Source organism: Balaenoptera physalus (assembly GCF_965194825.1).
Source record: "Balaenoptera physalus genome assembly, chromosome: 3".
Taxonomy (NCBI): domain Eukaryota; kingdom Metazoa; phylum Chordata; class Mammalia; order Artiodactyla; family Balaenopteridae; genus Balaenoptera; species Balaenoptera physalus.
The window spans coordinates 107,873,083-107,893,802 of record NC_138890.1 but is presented as its reverse complement, the minus strand read 5'-3'; the positions used below and the strand labels follow the sequence as shown (position 1 = coordinate 107,893,802).

General features: G+C 34.7%; 1 pseudogene across 1 annotated transcript; it reads left to right on the top strand.

The window, feature by feature from the left end:
• Window positions 1–539: 539 nt before the first annotated feature.
• LOC309659014 (large ribosomal subunit protein uL30-like) lies at window positions 540–7,253 on the top strand (annotated as a pseudogene). Its single transcript has 2 exons — window positions 540–604; window positions 980–7,253. The product of its transcript is annotated as a large ribosomal subunit protein uL30-like (transcript).
• The last annotated feature ends 13,467 nt before the right edge of the window (window positions 7,254–20,720 follow it).

The window sequence follows — 20,720 nt, the reverse complement described above, 5'->3', positions numbered from 1 at the left end:
TCAGTAAAGGCAAATGTACAGTAAAGGTAGTAAATCAACCACATATAAAGTTAGTAGGAAGGTTAAAAGACAAAGGTAGTAAAATAATCTATAGCTGCAATAAGTAGTTAAGGGATACACAAAACACAAATGTGTAAAATATGATGTCAAAAACAGCAATCATGGGTGAGGGGAGTAAAAATGTAGGTTTGTTGAGATGAGTTTGAAATTAAGAGATAATCAACTTAAAATAATCATATATATATATATATATATACACAGAGAGATTGCTATATATAAACCTTATGGTAACTACAAACCAAAAATCTATAAAAGATACACACACAAAAAAGAGAAAATAATCCAAACATAAACTAAAGATAGTCATCAAATCAGAAGGGAAGAGAACAAAAGAAGAAGAAAGGAACAAAAAGAACTACAACACAACCCCCAAATAATTAATAAATTGGCAATAAGTACATACTTATCAATAATTACTTTAAATGTAAATGGACTAGACACTCCAATCAAAAGTCATACGGTGCTCTTTCCTGGCTGGAGCCATGGAGGGTGCAGAAGAGAAGAAAAAGAAGGTTCCTGCTGTGCCAGAAACCCTTAAGAAAAAGTGAAAGATGGGACTTCCCTGGTGGTCCAGTGGTTAAGAATGCCTTCCAATGCAGGGGACACAGGTTCAATCCCTGGTTGGGGAACTAAGATCCTACATGCCACAGGGCAACTAAGCCTGTGCACTCTAGAGCCTGTGCACCACAAACTAGAGAGTCCATGTGTTGCAACTACTGAGCCCATGTGCTCTGGAGCCCGCATGCCACAACTAGAGAGCCTGCACACTGCAACTACTGAGCCTGGGCACTCTGGAGCCCATGCGCCACAATGAAAGATCCCACATGCTGCAATGAAGATCCCACATGCTGCAACTAAGACCCAATGCAGCCAAATAAATAAATAAATAAATAAATATTTTTTTAAAAAAAAGAAAAAGTGAAAGAATTTCACAGAGCTTAAGATCAAGAGCCTAAGAAAGAAATCAAAAAGATGTTTTGAAAGGCAAGGAGGAAGCTTATCTATGAAAAAGCTAAGCACTATCACAAGGAATACAGGCTGACTGAAATCTGAACAGCTAGGATGGCAAGAAAAGCCGGCAACTTCCAGGTACCCACAGAACCCAAATTGGCATCTGTCATCAGTATCAGAGGTATCAATGGTGTGAGCCCAAAGGTTCGAAAGGTGTTGCAGCTCCTTCACCTCTGTCAGATCTTCAATGGCATCTTAGTAAAGCTCAACAAGGCTTCAATTAACATGCTGAGAATTGTGGAACCATACATCGCATGGGGGTACTCAAAACTGAGGTCAGTAAATGAATTGATCTACAAGCGTGGTTTTGGTAAAATCAACAAGAAGCAAATTGCCCTGATGGATAATGTGTTGATTGTTTGATCTCTTGGCAAACATGGCATCATCTGCATGGAGGATCTGATTCATGAGATCTATATTGTTGGAAAACTTTTCAAAGAAGTAAACAACTTCTGTGGCCCTTCAAATTGTCTTCTCCATGAGGCAGAATGAAGAAAAAGACCACCCATTTTGTAGAAGGTGGAGATGCTGGCAACAGGAAAGACCAGATCAACAGGCTTATTAGAAGGATGAACTAAGGTATCTACCATGATTACTTTTGTAATCTAGTCAGTTAATAAACAGTGACTGTTTTCAAATTGAAAAATAATTTCACAGAGTGGCTGAATGGATACAAAAACATGATCCATATATATGCTGCCCACAAGAGACTCACTTCACATCTAAAAATACACACAGGCTGAAAGTAGTGGATGGAAAAGGTATTCCATGCAAATGAAAATGAAAAGAAAGCCAGGGTAGCAATATTTATATTAGACAAAATGACTTTAAAACAAAGCCTGTAACAAGAGATAAAGAAGGATATTACCTAATGATCAAGTGATCAATCCAAGAAGAAAACATAACAATTTAAAATATACATGCACGCAACATAAGAGCACCTAAATACATAAAGCATATATTAACAGACACAAAGGGCGAAACTGACAGCAACACAATAATAGTAAGGGCCTTTAACAGCCCCACTTAAATCAATGGACAAATCATCCAGATAGAAAATTAATAAGGAAACACTGGCCTCAAGTAACACATTAGACCAAATGGATTTTATACACATATATAGACCATTCTATCAAAAAGCAATAGAGTACACATTCATTTCAAGTGCACATGGAACATTCTCCAGGATAGATTACATGTTAGGCAACAAAACAAACTCTCACTAAATTTAAGAAAACTGAAATTATATCAAGTATCTTTTCTGACCACAAGTCTATGAGACTAGAAATCAACTACAATGAAAAAACTGCAAAAAACACAAACACGTGGAGCTAAACAATATGCTACTAAACAACCAATGGATTACTGAAGAAATTAAAAAAGAAATTTAAAAATACCTGGAGACAAATGAAAATGGAAGCACAAAGATCCAAATCCATGGGAAGCAGCAAAAGCAGTTCTAAGAGGGAAGTGTATAGAAATATAAGCCTAAGAAATCTCAAGTAAACAAACTAACCTCACAACTAAAGGAATCAGAAAAAAGAAAACAAACAAAACCCAAAGTTAGAAGATATAGAAGAAATCTAAGTGTCCATTAACAGATGAATGGATAAAGAAGATGTGGAATATGGAATGGAATACTACTCAGCCATTAACAAGAATGAAATTTTGTCATCTGCAGAAGCATGGATGGCCTTGAAAGGTATTATGCTAAGTGAAATAAGTCAGAGAAAGAAAGACAAATACTGTATGATACCACTTATATGTAGAATCTAAAAAAACACAACCAACTAGTGAATATAACAAAAAAGAAACAGGCTCACAGATATAGAGATCAAATTAGTGGTTACCAGTGGGGAGAGGCAAGAGGGAAGGGGCAATACAGGGGTAAGGGATTAAGAGGTACAAACTATTATGTATAAAATAAACTAAAAGGATATATTGTACAATACATGGAATATAGCCAATAATTTATAACTACAAATAGAGTAAAATCTTTAAAAATTTTGAATCACTACATTGTTCACATGTAACTTATCTAATATTGTATATTAACTATACTTCAATTAAAAAATAGGATTAAAAAAGGGGGTCCTTGTTTGTGGAAGGTTCAGTGCTCCAATAAAATGAAATACAACTTTGATTAAAAGATCTGAAATGATGTCCTGTCCCCATTGGCCACAAATTGAGCTTTGAGGTTAGAGTCACAACATTTCTCTGGCAAATCCTTCAAATACCTAGTCACCATTTGAAAGAAAAACTGTTTTAAATGCAATGTTATACATTATGGTAATATTAAACCTTCCTTATGTTAAAAACAAAACAAAACAAAAAACCCAAAGTTAGTAGAACAACAACAATAAAATTAAAGGTCAAGGCAGAAATAAATGAAATAGAGACTAAAAAAATTAGAAAAGATCAATGAAACTAAAATCTGGTTCTTCAAAAAGATAAGCAAAATTTATAAACATTCAGTCAGTCTAGTCAAGAAAAAGGAGAGCCCATATCAATAAAATTAGAAATGAAAAAGAAGTTACAACTGATGCTCAAGAAATACAAAGGATTATAAGAGATTACTATGAACAATTATATGCCAATAAAATGGACAACCTAGAAGACATGAACAAATTCCTAGAAATGTATAATCTCTCAAGACTGAACCAGGAAGAAATAGAAAATACAGACTAATTACCAGTAATGAAAATGTCAGTAAAAAAACAAAAAAACAAACAAACAAAAACCCTCTCAACAAACATAAATCCAGGAAGAGCTTCACAGGTGAATTATACCAAACATTTGAGAAGAGTTAACACCTATCCTTCTCAAACTATTTCAAAGAATAGCAGAGAAAGGAATGTTTCTTAACTCATTCTATGAGGGCAGCATCACCTGATACCAAAATCAGACAAAGATATCACAAAAAAGGAAATGACAGGCTAAAATCATTTTGAATATAGACTCAAAAATACTCAACAAAATATTAGCAAACTGAATTCAACAATATATTAAAAGGATCATACATCATGATTAAGTGGGATTTATCCCAGGGATGCAAGGATGATTCAATATCCACAAATCAATGTGATACACCACATTAACAAAATGAAGAATAAAAATCGTATGATCATCTCAACAGATGCAGAAAAAAACATCTGACAAAATTCAACATTCATTTATGATAAAACCCCCCAGAAAGTGGGTATAGAGGGAACATACCCAACATAATAAAGGCCATTATGATAAGCCCATAGCTAACATCATACTCAAGATGAAAAGCTGAAAGCATTTTCTCTAAGATCAGGAGCAAGACAAGGATGCCCACTCTCACCAATGTAATTCAACATAGTATATAGGAAGTCCTAGTCACAGCAATCAGACAAGAAAAAGAAATAAAAGGAATCCAAATTGGAAGGGAAGAAGTAAAACACTCACTGTTTGCAGAAGACATGATATTATACATAGAAAATCCTAAAGATGCCAACAAAAAACTATGAGAGCTTGTCAATGAATTTGGTGTAGTTGCAGGATACACAATCAATATACAGAAATCTGTTGCATTTCTATACACTAACAATGAACTAGAAGAAAGAGAAATTAAGAAAATAATCCAGTTTACCATCACATCAAAAAGAATTAAAGAACCTAGAAATAAATCTAAGGAAGTAAAAAACCTGTACTCAGAAAATTATGAGACACTGATGAAAGAAATTGAAGATGACACAAACAGATGGAAAATTACACTGTATTCATGGATTAGAAGAATTACTATTGTTAAAATAACCATACTACCCAAGGTGATCTACAAATTCAATGCAATCCTTATCAAAATACCAATGTCTTTTTTCACAGAACTAGAACAAATAATTTAAAATTTTATATGGAAACACAAAAGAGCCCAAATAGCTACAACAATCTTGAGAAAAAAGAATAGAGCTGGAGAAATCCTGTGCCTGACTTCAGACTATACCACAAAGCTACAGTAATCAAAAGAGTATGGTATTGGCACAAAAGCAGACATATAGCTCAATGGAACAGAATTGAGAGCCTGTAAATAAACTCATACACTTATGGTCAATTAATCTATGACAAAGGAGGCATGAATATACAGTAAGGAAATGACAGTCTCTTCAATAAATGGTGCTGGGAAAACTGGACAGCTACATGTAAAAGAATGAAATTGGAACATTTTCTTACACATATACAAAAATAAACTCAAAATGGATTAAAGACCTAAATATAATACCAGAAACTTTAAAACTCCTGGAATTCAACATAGGCAGAACAGTCTTTGACATGAATTGTAGCAATATTTTTTTTGGGTTTGTCTCCTAAGGCAAAATATATAAAAGCAAAAATACACAAATGGGACCTAATGAAACTTAAAAGCTTTTGCACAGCATAGGAAACTATCCACAAAATGAAAATACAGCCTACTGAATGGGAGAAAATATTTGCAAATGATATGACCAACAAGCAGTTAATAGCCAAAATATATAAACAGCCCATACAACTCAACATCAAAAAAACAAACAACTTGATTAAAAAAATGGGTAGAAGAACTGAATAAACATTTTTCCAAAGAAGACATACATATGGCCAACTGGCACATGAAAAGATGCGCAACATTGCTAAGTATTAGAGAAAAGTAAATCAAAACCACAGTGAGATACCGTGTCACATCTGTCAGGATGGCCATCACCAAACAGACCACAAATAACAAATGTTGGCGAGGATGTGAAGAAAAGGGAACTCTTGTACACTGTTGATGGGAATGTAAATTGGTGCTTCTGCTATGGAAAACTTTATGGAAGTTCTCAAAAAACTAAAAATAGAACTACCATATAACCCAGCAATTCTACTCCTAGATATATATACAAAAAAAAAAAAGAAAACACTGATTTGAAAAGATACATGCACTCCAATGTTCATAGCAATATTATTTACAATTGCCAAGATATGGGAGCAAGCTGATTGTCCATCAACAGATGAATGGATAAAGAAGATGTGGTACATATATACAATGGAATATTACTTAGCCATATAAAAGAATGAAAATTTTGCCATTTTTAACAATATGGATGAATTTGGAGCACATTATGCTAAATGAAATAACTCAAAGATAGACAAATACTATATGTTATCACTTATATGTGGAATATAAAAAATAAAACAAATGAATATAATGAAACAGAAACAGACTCACAGATATAAATTAGTGATTACAGTGGGGAAAGGGAAGGGGGAGGGGCAAGATAGGGGTTAAGAGGTACAAACTACTATGTGTAAAATAAATAAGCTACAAGGATATATTGTACCACACAGGGAATATAGCCAATATTTTATAATAACTTTAAATGAAGCATAACTTATAAAAATTTTGAATCACTATGTTGCACACCTAAAACTATTATAATACTGTAAATCAACTATAATTCAATAAAAACTAAAATAAAATACAAAAAAAGAAGTCTTGTAATCCTACTTAAAATTTTTTTGTTCTCACTAAATTAAAAAAAAAAGTCCTAAACTTCATTTGAAGTGTAATTTACATACAATAAATGCATTCATTTTAAGTGAACAGTTTGGTGAGTTTTGACAAATAAGTACAACCATGTAACCACCACAATCAAGATACAGAACATTTCCAACATCCCCAAAAGATTCCCTTGTGTTTTTCCTTAGTTTGTCCCTCCCCTCCTCACTAGCCCCAGACAACCAGTGATCTTTCTATCACTATAGATTAAATTTGTCTCTTTTAGTGTTTCATATATATGAATCAAAAGGTTTATACTCTTTTGTATCTAAAGTCTTTCACTCAGCGTAATGTTTTTGATATTTATTCAGTTGTTGAATGTAGCAGATGTTCAGTCCTTGTTATTGTTAAGGCGTATCCCATTGTATGGATATCATAATTTATTTACGCATTTACCTGGGGATGGACAGTGGGTTGTTCTGATTTGGAGCTATTAAAACTGTGTGCAAGCCCCTGTGTCCTTGTCTTTTAAAGTAAAAGGTTGACTCAAGAATTAATGATTGGGAAACGTGAAGATGTAGAAGCAAAGAATAGCTGTTGGGCTGGGGAACTGGTCACAATTTAGACCATAAGTATGCCACAGAGCAGAATCACCAAACTCACACTTCCCTGAGAGATATAAAGGCCTGACACACATTCCTAAATTGTTTTAACAGGAAGCAGACCCCCACCAGATGAAAACTGCTGACTGCAAGAACACAGACCCTAGACTGGCTGGAAGCAGAAGGTTGATGATGCTGATTCCCAATTACCTCACCACCAACTAATCAGAAGAATGTCTTCAAGCCGATCATGCCCAGCTCCTTGAACCACTACTATCACACTCCCCTCACTACCTGCTTCAGGATGGGGACACACAGTCTTGAGGACATTAGACTGCTGTGGCCCCCTTTCCGTGGCAAAGCAATAAAAGCTATCCTTTTCTGCTTCACCCAAAACTCTGTCTCCAAGATTCAATTTGGTGCCGGTGTACAGAGGCCGGGTTTGGCAGCACTATTATGAATAAATCTATGAAACTTCATAAACAAATCTTTGCGTGGACCTGTTTTTATTGCTGTTGGGTGAATACCTAAGGATGGAATTGCTGGGTCATACAGTAAATGGATGTTTAACTTTATAAGAAACTGCCCAAGTGTTTCCTACAGTGATTGTACCACTGTACATCCCCACCAACAATGTATGAGAATTCCTATTCCATATATTTGCTTATACTTAGTATTATTAGTTTAAAATTATTTTACCTATTCCGATGGGCTTGTGCTATGTCTCATTGTGGTTTTAATTTGCATTTCACTAATAATTAAGAGCATTTTTTATTTCCTTATTTGCTATCTATTTTCTTTTATGAAATTTCTGTTAAAATATTTGCCTAATTTTAACTAGATTGCATATGTTCTTATTATTCAGTTTTAAGAGTTCTTTATATTCTGGATGTAGTCCTTAGTTGGAGATACTTATTACAAATATTTTCTCTCTGTTTGTGGTATTTTATTTTTTTATTGGCGTCTGTCATTGAGCAGAAGTTTAAATGTTGATAATGTCCAATACACCATTTTGTTTTTTGTCTTTTATGGTTTGTACTTTTTTGTCCTAAGAAATTTTCAACAACCTTAAGGTTGCAAAGTTTTTTCCTACGTTTTCTTCCAGAAGTTTCATCATTTAGAGTTCATATTTAGTACTATGGTTCATTTCAAACTATTGTTGTGTACCACATGAGATGAGGATCAAGACTCAGTTTTTCTCTATATAGCTGTCCAGTTGTTCCAATACTATTTCTTGAAAAGACTATACTTTCCTCATTGAATTATCTTCATGCTGTGTAGAAAATTAATTGAGGTTATATTATGTGAGTCAATTATTGTACTCCATTTTGTTCCATTGATTTATTTCTCTATCCTTATGCCAAATATCACATTGTCTTGATTACTGTAGCTTTATAATAAGTCTTGAAACCAGATAGTATAAGTTCTTCAACATTGTTCTTTTTAAAAAATTCTTTTGGTTATTTTTAGTTGTTTGCATTTCAATATGAATTTTATATGAGTCTGTCAATTTTCAACAAAAGCCTGGGGGTTTCTGATTGGAACTGCATTCAATCTATTGATCAATGCTGACCAATGGGATACAATGTTTCTTATTCCATTCAGGCTACTATAAAAAAAATAGCACAAACTGGGTGTCTTATAAACAGCAAAAATCTGTTTCTCACTGTTCTGGAGGTTGGAAGTTTGAGATCAAGGTGCCTGCATATTTAGGTTCTGTGTTTGGTGAGGGCCTGCATCTGGTTTATAAAAAGTAGTATTCTAGCTGTAACTTCACATGTCAGAACAGGCAAGGAAGCTTTCTCAGGCTACTTTTATAAGGGCACTAATCTCATTCATAAGGGCAGAGCCCTCATGACCTAATCACCTTGAAAGGCCCCACTTCTTAATACCATCACATTAGCGGATAGGTTTCAACCTATGAATTGGGGGAAACACAAACATTCAGATCATAGTACCATCCAAGACAAAATACGAGGCACATATATAATTTAAATTTTTCTGGTAGCAACACCAAAAAAGTAAAAAAAAAACCTGACTGGTAACATGGTTCTAGACAACTCCAGACCAAAAAACTTTCATCTATATAACTCAAAAATCAAAAGGAGATCCTGACAATTTGCAATTAGATCCTACTAAGAAGTCCTCTGGTCCAGCTTAAGTCACCAATTTGTGTTGGGACAATCACTGTAGCCCCAGGGATGGGGCAGTATGTTGGGCTCAGTATGAGTCAGGGACCCACCCAGCTTTTGGCTAGGGAAGTGGTACACTAATGGCAGTTCCCACTAGAAACATATGGATGGATTAGGGAAGGAGAAATTCCACAAAAGAAGGGGATATTTCTATTAGGATAATGTAATACGGGGCAGGGTATTAGTTTAACAAAACAGCTGCTGTACACTATGTCACGCAAGCATTTCTAGAAACTGGGATTTTGGGGGTTCCTCTTTTTTTAAAAAGGAAGCTTTAGGGGCAAAGTGGTGTTGATTTGAAGGGTTATCCACTTTCCCTTTAGACTTAAGAGATCTGACTTCCTCAACTATGCAAGATATAGAAGGAGAAGCACTTTCAATTCTACAGCCAAACTCATTCCCATAGAGGTAGAAGATCTGGTTCAGTTCTCAATGAACAAATATTCAGGCCAAAGATTATTTAAATAACAACAATCATATTTCAGATACACCACATGAACTGTTATGTACTCATAAGCTACCCATTTCTAGAAACAATTCTCAATTTGAATTTGCGTTTTAAAAATGCCACAAGACGTTATAATGCTACAACAGGGTTTAGTTCTTCAGAGAAACTCATATCACCCAAAGGATGCCAAGCTCCAGGTCAAAGAATATATGACTTTGAAGACTGAACTCTTAATTTAAAATTCCTCTTTAATTCATGTTAGATTACACCATAATACAAGAAAAGAGAGAGGCTGCGTATGTTGTCAAACTTAATGGCCAAAGTTACATAGATTTGGCTAATTAAATAATAAGTGGATTCTGACTTATATTGAGGTGAATGTCAGAATTCATCAGTGTGAGTGTTATTTGACAGGGGTGATAAATCCTGTTCTCTAGGGTTGATATTTTTCATTACCCTTGTGCATCCTAGGGCATTTCAAATATACTGAGAGGGCTGAATCAGCAGCAGCCTGATTTACTGATACCTTTAGGGTGGCCACTCTAATTAGCACATATCTGAGATCTTTAAAGAGCTTAAACTGGATTCACGCAAAGTGAAAAGAGATGGCAAAGATAACAGTATGTGATTATATGCATATATAGAATATTATAGACGCTTCGTATAAAAGGAGATGCTGATGGAGGCTGGAGTGGGATAAGAGAGCAAAATGGTTATGTTGAGAGAGTTTCTAAGAATGAGGAAAATTGAGACAAACTATTTTCAGGTCTTACAATTCACTGCCAAAACCTCAAATAACTGAATTTCAACTAGCCAATGAAAACATTTTACAGTAAATCATTGATTTGGAACCTAAATTGTCCAAGGAAGTGACCATACAGAGATATTTTATATTTATGGAGTTTTGATCATTCTTTTAGTTCCCCTTTTCCTCCCTCTATGATATTTTCCTACTGTCATCACCTCCATTTTCCTCCAGACCCCACAGCCTGAATCTTCTGTGATAGACCACATACTAGCATGCAGAAAATGTTATAAGCTCATTTATTCTTAATACAAAAATGCAGAAATTTAAGATAAGAGAAGAAGAAATACCATGTTATTAGTGTTGGGGCCCTCTGCTCATGTAACCTTGGCCTTTATGAAGTCACAGGGACAATCCAGTAAACACTAACTAGTCTGATTTACAGAATCCAAGGAAACCTATTGATCTCATGGTGTACAATGGAATCATGGTAAATATGATGTAACACATCATGCTGACCTCTCAGAAATTTCACAAAACTTTATATATTCTCTTTCCCCATTGAAACAGTTTTCACTTTGCCACACTGTTTAGGCTTCTTCTCAACATTATAAAGAATGGAGGAAGAAGCTTGCAAGTAAGAACTTCACTTGCAATTGGGAGGTGATTGTCTTTAGTAGCCCCATTTGCTGAAGACTTGCAGATGGTGACCTCTGATAATTCCAGCCAATCCACACTTAAAGGCTAAAGGACTCCAGTCACTGGGGTCCAGTGATACCATTCAGGTCATATGTGTTTTGCCTATTATCCAGCACAAATAAATAAGGTGAAGACCAAGAATATATTGGTACTCTATAGCAGATATGTTAAATCATAAAGAATATAGGTTGTTAATGAAAATGCAGCATGTTTAAATGCCAGCAGTAATTGACATTATCTGTAAAGGGCAAAGGACTGAGGGCATTATTTAGAGTACAAGAATGGAGAGAAATTTAGGCCAGAGTAATAAGGGGATGTGAGTTACCCATTGTAAGATCTTTGTCCGTGGCCTGGGCACACAAGATTGCTTACCTCAATTCAATTTGTATAGACCAATTTTTAAAGTCTTTTCAAAAATCCTACCAAGGGCTAAGGCTTAGATGTTTTGTTTTACTACTCAATATTTGTTGAACTCTATTTTGGAGTTAACTCAAATATATATTAACTTTCCCAAATTATTGAGGAGCAATACAGTGAAGCAGAAATCAAGATAATTTTCTTATCAATTTTATCAACAAGAGTAGAAGCAGCAGTGGCAGCAACAAACAAACTTTTTGTGTGTGTTTGGCACTGAGGATGAAGAGAAGCATATACTTTAGCCCCTTAATGGGTTTATAGTTAATTTCTAAATATCCTTTGTAAAAGGAAGTATTTGAGTAAATTAGATGCAAAACAAAAAAAATTACTATCTACTTATGAATGGTAATTTTAAAACTTTTACATATACCGTAGTCTTAAATAATTTTTAGCGTCAGCATTTAGGATTACATTCCTAAGTATGCCTTTGAAAAATAAAAGAAAACAAGCTTCTGTATACATTAGCTCAACCCAGCTTCTTTATGGACTCTTAACTTTCTTAATATTAGAGTCTAATAATTAAAAAATAACTAAGAGTCCTTTCACCTTTTAAAAGGTCACATTTATTATGAGTTTAATCCACTAGTGTACAAATTCTTATCAATTACTTAAAAGAAGAAATAGATCATTAAAAATAACTAAGCAAAATTCAAGGAGCAATTTCAATTATCTGTAAGAAACACAGTCATTATTCTAGGCATGGGATGCTAATATATTACAGTTACTATTATACCTATGTAGAAATCCAATTTAAAGATATGCAAAGCACCAGTAAATTTAAAAATTTTGTAAGATATATGTAGTATGGAAAGTAGTCTACAAAAAATCAGATGTATAATATGATCTCGATTTTGGTGGGCTGTATGTATATATTTATGAAGAGATATACATTGAAATGTACAGTTTGTGGTAGGCTTACAGATGAACATTATAAATTCTTTATACTTCGTTTTCAAAAATTTCCACAATAAACAATTATTATGTTAAAAGTCATTAAAGATAAAATTGTTCAGGTATTATGAGTACATGTGGGTTGATTAGCTGATAAATGATTCAGGGAAATTGTGGGTGGAGTCTGAACTCTGTGCACTAGGCTATCCTATGTTCATTATGAAATGTGGCACTAGCAGTACATGGGAATTTTCAGCCATAGTTGCACTTCCAAATCATAATATATTATTTCATAGTGTCATAAACAAAGAATAACAGCAAAAGATGTATACAGAAATATTAAGAATATAAGTATCAGCAAGGAATTCAATAGGATTTAAAACCAATATTTTTTTTTAAAACCAGTATTTTTTAAAGCTATTAAGTATATGCGTAGGTGATGACAGACAGAGTTGGTTATAACTGATAGTGTATTTTCATTTTAAAATTTAAAATCAGATAATTTGAGCATCATATAACTATGTAAGCAAAATTTCCTACTTATTTCTTGTCATGGGTTCCTAGTGTAATTACAGAATAGTTTTAGTTCTCTTCTTTGTCAAAAGGTGAACATCCTAAGAAAATAAAAACAGGTATTTAAAAACTCTAAGACAGATCAACAAAGCACAGAGAAATCATGTACTACTATCTGCAGCAACTTCCTAAATTGCTACTTACTCATCTGTCTTTAGCTGGTGAAAAACTGTGCTAGGTGAATGGTGACAAATGAGTGGCTTCTGAATCTACTGTAAGCAAAACAGTGAAACTGCTATGGGTTTAACATGTATTTGCAAGCATGATTTGAGATAATCCAAAACTTATTGCTCCCAAGAAGTATATGAGTTATGAGAAATATGTCTTTTATATTTTGCTACGGTTGATCAGTAAAATATTGTAGGTTGCAAGAGAGAGCATTGGAACATTAACTTACTGTTTGTAATTTTGAAAACTGGAGAAAAATACTTTTACAGAAAAATATCCTTTGCAATAGATATTTTTGGAAGTATGTGGGGAAAGTCTCTTCAACATATACTGCTGAGACTGGCTGGCTGGGGAGCCTGGCAGCAAGTGCGTGTCCCTGTGGGAAAAATCACAGCCCAGTCCTTGGGTGCCTGTGAGGGTCTGCACTTGCCCAGAAGTACTGCCATCTCCAGAGGGCATGACAGGTCAAAGAAGAGACTGTGGGAAAAAGGAAAACTTTTAATATTTTACTTCCTTTCATGGTACATTTTTCCTGCATTTTGCATAAGGGACCCCACGTTTTCATTTTGCTCTTGGCCCCACAAATTATGTAGCTGATCCTGGTGTCAGGAAACACAATACAAAGGATCTATAATTTATGATTGTGAGCAGAGCATAATCAAATTTCATCCTATTTGGGACCATGGTTTTACTCAGATAATGCTTTATTTCCAAGTTCATAGACTTGTAACTATTTTCTATTTTTCTTTTCAGGATAGAGAAAGGCTGCTTATAGCAAAGCTTCTGAATAAACAAAAGGTTTATTAGATTTTTTTTTATTGTGCAAGATTCCTGGTCCATATCACACTGTGATTTGCAGTTTCCTACAAATTAAAGCTGTACAAAAGGCTCAAAGGAGATTTTTGAATAATAAAAATGAAGGAACCATACTTAAATATGGTAAAGATTATTTGTGCAAAATTAACAGCAAATATCACTCTAAAGGGTGAAAAGCTAAAAATTAAAATTAGTGATAATATACATCATCATTATAATACAACTTGTTTTGGGGGTTGTAGAGAATGGAGTAAATCAGAAAAGTGAGTCAGAATAGAGATCCTAGTATATATGGGATCAGTATATATGGCACTTGAATATCTCAAAGATAAATTTATCAATTCTTTGGGGAAGGGGTACATTTTAAATAAGTGGCAGCATAGGCTATCTATTTGGAAGAAAATAGAATCATTCCTTAACTTTTGTAAAAAGCAGAACATAATTCCAGACGCAGTTAAAACTTGAATTTGAGAACAATACAAATTTTAAAAGAAAACTTAGGAGATTACAGGCTGAGGTACTGGTAACATTTTAATTAAGACAAACCATTAGAGAAAAGTAATAAACACTTAACCATACAAAATGTTTTAAAGTAGCAAGATATCAAAACCAAAGTAAATAAAAATGAAAATATTAAAAGATATTTTCAAATTAAAGATTTATCTACAATATACAAAGAGCTCATAAATTATTAACAAAATAATTTAAAATGGAAAAACAAAGGCTATTGAAGGTAGTTCACCAAAAAGTAAATTCAAAATTGCTAATAAACAAATGAACATACACTCAACCACTTTTATGAAAGGAAATGCAAAATAATGTAAAGATAGGTTATTATTTCATATCTGTTTGGCCAAATTTACAAAGAGAGGTGACACCTACCAGTGAATGGGATTCAGGGGAAAGGGTATTCTACCTGCTGGTAGAAATGTGAATTATTTTGAGGAAAACTTGATCAATAGCTATTAAAATTGAAAATAGCCCTTGCCCTTTGGCCCCCAAATCCCATCCCTATGCCATAGGGAAAAAAAGCACTACACATGCAAGGAAATATATATAGAGGCTCAAATATATACAAATATATAATATTTAGTGACCAAAAAAGTACATAAAAGAAATGTCTATCAACAGGAGAATGGATGAATAATTTCTGAGCATCTTTATTATAGACTATTATGTAGCTATTATAAATACTGAGGTAGGCCTATACCAGTTGACTTGGAGGGTTTCTGTGATGTGTATTAAAAAGCAGATGCAGGGTGGTGCAGTGGTTAAGAATCCACCTGCCAATGCAGGGGACACAGGTTCGATCCCTGGTCTGGGAAGATCCCACGTGCTGCAGAGCAACTAAGCCTGTGCGCCACAATTACTGAGCCTGTGCTCTAGAGTCTACGAGTGACAACTACTGAGCTTGCGAGCTACAACTACTGCGCCTGCATGCCACAACTACTGAAACCCGTGCAACTAGAGCCCATGCTCTGCAACGAGAAGCCACTGCAATGAGAAGCCCGTGCACTGCAATGAAGGGTAGCCCCCACTCGCCACAACTAGAGAAAGCCCACATGCAGCAACGAAGACCCAATGCAGACAAAAATAACTTAATTAATTAATTTTTTAAAAAAGAAAAAAAAGCAGACGCACAGAAAAATGTGTCCATTACCTCCTTAACATATATAATGCACATAAACACATCATATATATGATTATATGGCATTTGTTTATTGAGAAGGCAATTTTTAAAATTATAGTCCTTTCTCTTGCCACTTTTATTCAACATAGTTTTGGAAGTCCTAATCACGGCAATCAAAGAAGAAAAAGAAATAAAAGGAATCCAAACTAGAAATGAAGTAAAACTGTCACTGTTTGCAGATGAAATGATACTATATGTAGAAAATCCTAAAGATGCTACCAGAAAACTATTAGAGCTTATCAATGAATTCAGTAAAGTGGCAGGATACAAAATTAATACACAGAAATCTGTTGCATTTCTATACACTAACAACAAAAGATCATAAAGAGAAATTAAGGAAACAATCCCATTTACCATCACATCAAAAAGAATAAAATGCCTAGGAATAAACCTACCTAAGGAGGCAAAAGACCTGTACTCAGAAAACTATAAGATGCTGATGAAAGAAATCGAAGAGGACACAAACAGATGGAAAGATATACCATGTTCTTGGATTAGAAGAATCAGTATTGTCAAAATGACTGTACTACCCAAGGTAATCTACAGATTCAATGCAATTCCTATCAAATTACCAATGGCATTTTTTGCAAATCTAGAACAAAAAAAATCTTAAAATTTGTATGTAAGCACAAAAGACCCTGAATAGCCACAGCAATCTTGAGAAAGAAAAATGGAGCTGGAGGAATCAGGCTCCCTTCTTCAGACTATACTATAAAGCTACAGTAATCAAAACAGTATGGTACTGGCACACAAACAGACACATAGATCAATGGAACAGGATAGGAAGCCCAGAAATAAATCCATGCACCTCTGGTCAATTAATCTATGAAAAAGGAGGCAAGACTATACAATGGAGAAGAGGCAGTCTCTTCAATAAGTGGTACTGGGAAAACTGGACAGCTACATGCACAAGAATGACATTCTCTAAACCATACACAAAAACAAACTCTAAATGGATTAAAGACCTAAATATAAGACCGGATACTATAAAACTCTTAGAGGAAAACACAGGCAAAACACTCTTTGACATAAACCGCAGCAATATCTTTTCAGATCCACCTCTGAGAGTAATGAAAATAAAACCAAAAATAAACAAATAGGACACAATTAAACTTAAAAGCTTTTGCACAGTAAAGGAAACCATAAACAAAATGAAAAGACAACCTGCAGAATGGGAGAACATATTTGCAGATGATGCAACCAACAAGGGATTAATTTCCCAGACATACAATCTGCTCATGCAGTTCAATATCAGAAAAACGAACAACCCAATAAAAAAATGGGCAGGAGATCTAAACAGACATTTCCCCAAAGAAGACATACAGATGGCCAAAAAGCACATGAAAAGATCCTCAACATTGCTAATTATTAGAGAAATGCAAATCAAACTACAGTGAGATATCACTTCACACAGGTCAGAAAATGGTCATCATCAAAAAGTCTACAAACAATAAATGCTGGAGAGGGTGTGGAGAAAAGGGAACCCTCCTACACTGTTGGTGGGAATGGAATTTGGTACAGCCACTATGAAGAACAGTGTGGAGGTTCCTTAAGAAACTAAAAGTAGAGCTACCATGTGATCCAGCAAGCCCACTCCTGGGCATAGATCCAGAGACAACTATAATTCGAAAAGATATATGCACCCCAATGTTCACTGAAGCACTATTTACAATAGCCAAGACACGGAAGCAACCTAAATGCCCATCAACAGATGAATGAATAAAGAGGAGGTGGTACATATATACAATGGAATATTACTCAGCTATAAAAAGAATGAAATAATGCCATTTGTAGCAGCATGGATGGACCTCCAGATTATCAGCTAAGTGAAGTAAGCCAGAGAAAGACAAATATCATATGATATCACTTATATGTGGAATCTAAAATATGATACAAATGAACTTATTTACAAAATAGAAACAGACTCACAGACTTCGAAAACAAACTTATGGTTACCAAAGAGGAAATGCGGGGGGCGAATAAATTAGGAGGTTGGGATTAACATACACACACTAATATATATAAAATAGATAATCAGAAAGGACCTACGTATAGCACAGGGAACTCTATCCAATACTCTAATAACCCATATAGGAAAAAAATGTGAAAAAGAATAGATATATGTATAACTAAATCACTTTGCTGTACATCTGAAACTAACACAACACTGTAAATCAAATACACTCCAATATAAAAAGAAAATTACAAAATAAAGTTAAAAAATAAAAATTAGTCTTTTCTAAAAATTACAAAATTATAAAACCTTGTCAAAATTAAAACAATATAGATATGCATAAGGTGAAATATGAAAATTTCTTTTTACCCCTTCCCCATGGCACTGTTAAGAGTTTGATGTGCATTCTTCCAGAACTTTTTCTGTATATACACACACACACACACAGATTTTTTCTTTAAACATAGAATAGTATCAAATTTTTTGTGATTTTAAGTTGCTTGTCTTTTTCCTCCCAAATAACAACATATCTTAGAGATTTTTTTCCCCAATCCAATAACTATGCATCTAACTTACTCTTCAAGGGCTATTTCATAAAATGGATGTACTATAACTTATCGAATCATATTCATATTTCTGAATAGGTTGTCTCCAATTTTTGCTATTACAAATATCGCTGTGAACAACATTCTTTCTCTAAGAACTGTTTCTGCCCTCCCGCCAAAGACCCCCAGAAAGTAAGTTGGGCTTATTTCCTGTTGCAAAAAGGGAGACCATGCATAATGGAGAACCATGAGGGATCTCAGTAAGAGGGTGTTAGAAAACACACAATTTGGGTTTTGGTTTGGCCATTTTTGGTAAGGTTCCAGGAAGCTGCCTTTTTTATTTTGTTTGTTTTGCTTCAGTCTCACTCTATCACAGTCACCAAGTGATCTTGTCCAATGTTAGTGTTCTAGGAGACCTTTTTTTTAAAAACTTATTTATTTATTTATTTATTATTTTTGGCTGTGTTGGGTCTTCGTTTCCGTGCAAGGGCTTTCTCTAGTTGCGGCGAGTGGGGGCCACTCTTCATCTCGGTGCGCGGGTCTCTCACTGTCGCGGCCTCTCTTGTTGTGGAGCACAGGCTCCAGACGCGCAGGCTCAGTAATTGTGGCTCACGGGTCCAGTTGCTCCGCGGCATGTGGGATCTTCCCAGACCAGGGCTCGAACCCGTGTCCCCTGCTTTGGCAGGCAGATTCTCAACCACTGCGCCACCAGGGAAGCCCCAAGGAGATTTTTTAATGTCCAGGAGAAGAAGAGCTCCTTCTAGCTTTGGGTGCCATCAAGACCTCACTGTGTAAGACCAGTTCCTGGGTGTTAGGGGCTGCTTTTCTCTTTCTCAAAATCAATCCTTTGGAAATATTCATACAGTGTCAGGATCAAGGTGTATGTGTATTTTAAATTTTAAAGCTATTTCCAAAAGGCTGTACCAACACACATCCTACCAACAAAGGAGGGGTGATGAAAGGAGAGATGGAAGCCCCAGTGGGAAATTTCTTCTAATGAGTAACTTTGCTCAGCGCTGATGCATATAGCCAGGATGCTCTCATCTGCTATTTCTGTGAAGGGAAAGTAAGTGGGAGGAAATCCAGAAAAAGTCTTTATTACCTAGAACCTGAATCAAAGCTTTTTATCTCTGTCTTCAGTCTTGGGTCTGCATGTCACTAAAATGCAAAGAGCACAACCTCATGGTTTTTTCATACCTTTGTCTTTTATTGATATTTTCTACAAAATGGGGAAGAAAATATTTTGTTATAAATAATTTTATTCGAAGTGGAGCCTCGGTCTGCCTTTTTTTTTTTTTTTTCCTGAGGAAACAGACCTGCTGCTTTTACAACTATCTGGCAGTTGGTAGTTTCTTATCACTTTTAGTTTTTAATTGATGATGTCTTGCTTGATATTTCAGAGATCAAGCAAGACGAAAGGGTTGTTTCTGGCAGAGAACAATGAATGGAAAGAAAGAGCATGAGACGGGCATTGAAGAGCAGCATAGACAGCTATCATAGGCCCATTAAGTAGTCCATAAGTGTGAACTTAGCTGAATTAATTCCCTTACTGCATACATTTGTTGGTAAAGAAATGTAACATGTTGGCTTGTACTGTATAAGGATTCCTGAATTCCCTCAGCATTGGAAGGTCAATTGAAAGGGGAAAAAAAAAAAAGAAAATATTTTATTACATGTGATTTTGATGCTATCTTGTCTCTCGAAAAACACCATTCTCTACAGGGGCATGGAGATCTTAGCTTATTTGAGAGTCATCCTAACCATAGTTTTAACATATCAGGGATTATTTTGCTTAATTCTTTGATGTGTCAACAACTTTTCTTTTCTTTCTTCTTTTTTTTTTTTAAACAAATTAATAGTCCTCATATCACTGCAGTTATAGCAAAGCAATCACTTATACTCAAGGCTTCTGAATGTTTAAAAATTAATTTTTTCCGCTCCTAATTATCACCTGTCTCCTCTTCTTTTTACTTGGTCATTTGTTTAATCTCTCCATAATGGTAATAAAGACCTCAAAAATAAGATGGGTTGAGGACCAAGCTTGTTTTATTTAAAATACATTCCTAAGATAACACTAACCGATTTTCAAGGCCTGCCTTACTCTGATCTTATCCAATCCATTTGTTTTCGAAAACCTGGATCAGAGACGTCTCTTGCTCCATTGAGATCCTAATTAAGTAATTAGTTATTTCCACAAACAACTGGCTCACAAAACGCAGAATTTTAAGAGGCATAAACAATCAAAAGGTTTTTCTTTTTTTTAACAAAGCCTTTTTTATTTTTAACTTGACTTAATTTTTTAAATTATAGTACATAACATAAAATTTACCACTTTAAGTGTACAATTTGATGGTCTTAATATCTAAAGAGTTAATTTTAGGTAATAATTTGATAGTATATACATTGGGTCTTGGCTCTTTGCCTCTTTTTTGTTTG